Source organism: Myotis brandtii, unplaced genomic scaffold (genome assembly GCF_000412655.1).
Source record: "Myotis brandtii unplaced genomic scaffold, ASM41265v1 scaffold393, whole genome shotgun sequence".
NCBI classification, from domain to species: domain Eukaryota; kingdom Metazoa; phylum Chordata; class Mammalia; order Chiroptera; family Vespertilionidae; genus Myotis; species Myotis brandtii.
Genome location: NW_005365070.1, coordinates 1,455,495 through 1,461,328, shown reverse-complemented (window position 1 = coordinate 1,461,328; position 5,834 = coordinate 1,455,495).

Here is a 5,834-nt window from a genome sequence, read left to right as displayed (position 1 = left end):
CCATTCTTCTTCGAAAATGCGGCTGCTCAGGCAATAACAAAAGAGTGCATATGTGCCAGCAAAGCCGTGGAGGCCATTTACCCGATATGCTATTCCATACATAACCCTATACTGTATACTTTATTAATCAATAAAAAAATTTACAATTTTTAATTACAAACCTGTGTTTTCTATCAAAATTGCTTCTTGCATGAATTTTGGGACACCCTTTAAAATTATATACCACTAAGTTTCAAGTGAGCAGTTCTATAGCACAACATCTGTATATTGTATTGTGTGTTCACCACCCTAAGCCAAGTCTCCTTCCATCACCATTTATCCCCTCTCCCTCTCTGGTAATCACCATGCTGTTGTCTGTGTTTTTGAGGGTTTTTTTGTTTGTTTGGATTTTTTGTTGTTGTTTAATCTCTTCACCTTTTTCACCTAACCCTGCAAACCCTCTCCCCTCTGACAGCTGTCAATCTGTTCTCTATCTTTGAGTCTGTTTCTATTATGTTTGCTAGTTTATTTTGTTCATTATATTCCACATATGAGTGAAATCATCTTTCTCCAACTGGCTTATTTCACTTAGCATAATACTTTCCAGCTCCATCCATGCTGTTGCAAATGGTAGGAGTTCCTTCCTTTTTACAGTTGCATAGTATTTCATTGTGTAGATGTACCACAGTTTTTTAATCCACTCATCTACTCATAAGTATTATGAGTAAGGTTTCCTTCTTTTTTTTACAGTTGAGTAGTATTCAACTACTTTACCCATAGGAAGGCCTCTTTTCACTCACCTCTTCAACTTTGTCACTGCTGACTACTCCCTCCTCATTCCTCCCCCTACTCAGGCCACTTTCCTCAATCTCCTCTTTCTCTGTCAGCCCCTTAAAGATTGGTGCTTCCCAGGGTTTGGATTCGGGACTCTTATCTTCTCTGCCCCCTCTCCCTGGTGAGCTCATCCACTCCCATGGCTTCTGTTACCATCTCTATGCCAGTGCTTGCCAGTGCTTGCTAACTCTCTACCTCCAGTCCTGGCCTCGTCTTATGTCTCAGACTCTATTTCTACCCACTTACTTTGGCCATCTCCACTTGGAAGTCCAGAGATACAGGCTTAACATGTCCTCATGTTTCTTAGTTCCCACCCAAACCGTTACCCTCCTCACCTGGCTGTGAGTTTTAAGCATGTTAACCAGATCTTGTTCCATAATGCCAGTACCCAGTGCCAGTGAGCTGGGCCCTCTACCACTTCACTCAGCCCAGATATAGGTCACTACCACTTCATCCTGTTACAATTCCAATTCTTAGATTGCCCCCACCTTCTTGAAATCCTATCTCTTGTCCTGATTCAGGCCTCTCACTCACCCTGTAGAGTTCAGGGCAGATGACACTATTCTGGTACTGGCTCCTAGATACTCTTGAGAGAGCCCTGGCCCCTGTTATACCACCAGGTACCTTATTGGTCCCATCTAATCCAGATTCTAACACCAACTTATATGCTTGTTGTTCTCTGTCTATTTGCTCCAGCCTTGTGATTAGAAAATAGACATCTTATATGGAAAGAAGTGCTCTTCTGAGGTCATAGCCCTGCTAAAAGGGGTCATTACTACTGTCTTATCAGAAAAGGTTATGGGGAATCTATTCAATGCCTTCACTACCCTTAGAGCTATGCATCTAGCCATCATAGAAATAGACTCTAGTCCAGGTTATATAGAAAGAAGAGAGATGGCTACCATGGTGGAGACATAACTCTCTGTAGTTATCAGCTGAAAGAATGATCATTCAGGAAAGGTAACAGCACTTGTATTAAGGAAGACATGGCATCTATTACTGAACAATGTCATGGCTTACCACTGATGGGTAATGAGAACAACAACAAATCCTAGTCTCAGCCCTCCCTGTTTGACCTATCCTGTGCTCTACAAAGAGCCAGAGAGTATTTTGAATGCCCAAGACATTACCAGAGGACCAAATCTGTATGTAGACCCATGTGGCAATGGACTCTGGTCCAAGAGGCCCAGTACAGGCTCTATTCCAAGGCCCCCTACTTCATAACTGTGCAGCAATAGCTTCATAACCTCATGCCCCTCCTGGCCACTTCTGACTCCAGATGCTAAAGATTAATTCCAACCTAATCAGCTCTGCTTTCAGTCCTATACTAGGCTGCCAGGATCTCTACTAGGTTATCCCTAGTAACCACAGAAAAAATAAGTTATGTTTATTTCCCCCCCCCATCATTGATATCTCCACTTAGGTCTAACAGTCACCTCAAAATTGACCTGTTGAACCCTGGTCAGTGTGGTTCAGTTGTTTGGGCAACATCCCGTGCACCAAAAGTTTTAAAAATGATATTTACTGCCTGGCTGATGTAGCTCAGTAGTTGAGCATTGATTCATGAACCAGGAGGTCACAGTTCGATTCCCAGTCAGGGCACGTGCCCAGGTTGTGAGCTTGATCCCCAGTAGAGGGCGTGCAGAAAGCAGCCATTGATCTCATATCCATGTTTCTCTCTACCTCTCCCTTCATCTCTCTCTAAAAATCAATACAAAAATCTTTACCAATAAAATTGGTCCTTTGCCCATTTTTTAATTTCAAAAGAAACATCAAAAGTGCTTTATTCAAAGTAATGTCCATCACTAGCTACACATTTCCCCCATCTTTCAGGTTATTTGTGGATACCATCCCAATAGAACTTTTCTTGTTTTGAGACAGACCATTCAGAGACCAAATTTTCCATTTCTTTGTACATTGCTCAGAAAGTGCGTGTGCTATCAATCAGAACAAGTGGTAATCTGAAGGAGCAATACAACAAAATAGCATGCATATCAAATGGCATATATATCAATATATGTGCAACTCCATCTATTGAAAAAAATCCGCATTATTAACCGGTACACCTAGTAAGCTACCTCCTGCAGACCCATACTGGGCATCAAGCCCAAAACCCATGCATATTCCCTGACTAGGAATTGAACCAACAACCCATCCGTGCATGGGATAATGCCCAACCAAATGAACGACAACAGTCAGGGCTCTCCTACCACTTTCTTGCATGCTGCTCCCTTTCTTACTCACCTTCTTCATGGGCTCCTTCTATTATGTCTGCCCAATCCTCAAAATTGATCTTTCCTAGGGTTCTATCTTAAGTGCTTTTTGTTCTCAGTCCATACACTGTCTTTGGGTGATCTCATTGCCCCATGGCTTCACCTCTATCTCCAAGTTGGCAACTCACAGATCTTCATTTTCAGACAGAATAGGTTTCCTTGGCTCCGGACCCACATAGCCAGCTGCCTCCTTGATGGCTCCACTTGGGTGTCTCATAGCACCTCACACAATCAACGTGCCCAGACAGCTCTCACCCCACTCCCACCATTCCAGACCAACACCTCCTTCACTCAGTCACACAGACCCAAATCCTGGAGTATTCTCTGGCTCTTCATTCTAAACTTTTAATCAGTCACAATAGCCTACAGATTCTGCTCTGTGAATAATTCCAAATATACCATAAGCCCAACAAAACTTAAGATACTGAGTTTTTTCTGGCCGAAAAATCTAGGTAATAAAGTACTCAAATTGAGCATGCTCATAAAACATTTTGAATTCAACTGAGTACTTTGACCTGCTTGAAATCTCTTTCCTAGGTCAGGCATGAGAGGTGGGGACCCTATTTCTTGGTTTAATTTTATGTCTTTCCATGCCTGCTAACCCACCATGGTCCATGCTCTCGTTATGTCTCATCCAGAATACTATAAGAATCTCCTAATTGGTCTCCATGCCTCCAGTCTCTCCTAGTCCTGAAATCTACTCTCTAAACTTTCAGAAAGCACAGATTCCAGAAGCACAGCTCTGATTATGTTGCACCTATTTTCCCATTTTAAAAAGCACTTTTCAACAGTCAAAGGGGTTTGACTACACATATAGGCTGATATCTAAACTCCTAGGCAAGTATTAACGATCCTTTGTGATTTGGACCATACTGACTCTCCCAGACTCATTTATTGGCCCTCCAACCTGCACTAAACTACCTGAATGCTAAAAGCACACTATACTTTATTATCCTCTTACCCTTTGCTCTTGTTCTTGTTCTGTCTAGGATGAGCCAGCTCTCCCTTCTTCCCTTCCTGCTCCACTCAGCCAACAACTGACAAACTTTTATTCTCCAAGACCCTGTATAAATATAATCTCGCCTGTGAAGCTTTATTGAATTTTCCTGGGCAGGATGAGTTACTCAATTGCATTTCATTCAGCTAGCACACAGCTCCTGTTACATGTCATGCAATGTTAGGCACAGGATACAATAATAATAAACTGTACAGGTACTGCACTAAAAAAGCTCATAGTACAGAGGGAAAGGCCATGTTAAGAAAAAAAACTGGAGCCCTAGTCGGTTTGTCTCAGTGGATAGAGCCTTGGTGTGTGGACTGAATGGTCCCAGGTTCAGTTCCCGTCGAGGGCACATGGCCAGGTTGCAGACTCTGTCCCCAGTAAGGGGCGTGCAGGAAGCAGCCGATCAGTGGTTCTCTCTTTCATCATTGATGTTTCTATCTCTTCCTCTCCCTTCCTATCTGAAATCAATAAAAATATAAATAAATAAATAAATAAATAAATAAGGAAGATTTTTTTTTAAAAAAAAGAAAAGAAAAAAATGGAAAGAGATGAAGTAACAGCTGACATCACAGAAATAGGAAGGATTGTAAGAAAATACTATGGATAATTATATGCCAACAAATTGGACAATCTAGGCAAAATGGATAAATTCCTACAAACATACAATCTGCTAAAACGGAATCAGGAAGAATCATAAAACCTGAATAGAACGATTACAACTACTGAAATAGAAACAGTAATAAAAAACTCCCAGCAGCCCTGACAGTTGATGCTAAGTGATTAGAGCCTCAGACCACATGCCAAAGGGTCACGGCTTCAATCCCCAGTCAAGAGCACATACTGGTATTTCAGGTTCAATTCACAGCTCTGGTTAGTGTGCATGCGGGAGGCCACAAATTGATATGTCTTTTTTGCATCAATGTTTCTCTCTCTCTTTCTCTCTCTCTCTGCCCCTCCTTCCCTTCCACTCTTTCTTAAAATCAATGGAAATATATCCTTGGATAAGGATTAACAACAATAGCAACAAAAAACTCCCAGCAGACAATAGTCCTGGAACAGATGGGTCAGGGGGGAGTTTTACCAACCATACAAAGAACAACTAACACCTACTCTTCTAAACTACTCCAAAAAATTCAAAAGGAAGACAGACATCTAAGCTCTTTTTATGAGGTCAGAATTATTCAAATTCCAAAACCAGATAGACACTACAAAGAAAGAAAATTATAGGCCAATATCTTTGATGAATATAGATGCTAAAATCCTCAACAAAATATTAGCAAAGCAGATCCATTAAAAAGATCATGCTCCATGATCAAGTGGAATTTATTCCAGGAATGCAAGGTTGGTACAATATTTGCAAATCAATAAATGTGATACATCACATAAACAAAATGAAAGATAAAAATCACATGATCATATCAATAGATGCAGAAAAAGCATTCGATAAAATCCAGCACTCATGTATGATAAAAACTCTCAGCAAAGTGGGAATACAGGGATCATACCTCAACATAATGAAGGCCATATATGACAAACATACAGCTAACCACATACTCAATAGGCAAAAACTAAAAATGTGTCTCTTAAGATCAGAAACAAGAAAGGGATGTTGACTTTCATCACTCTAATTCAACATAGTACAGTGGGGCCTTGACTTACGAGTTTAATTCGTTCTGTGACGGAGCTCATAACTCAAATTACTCGTATGTCAAATCAATTTTCACCATTACAATGACACGTGATGC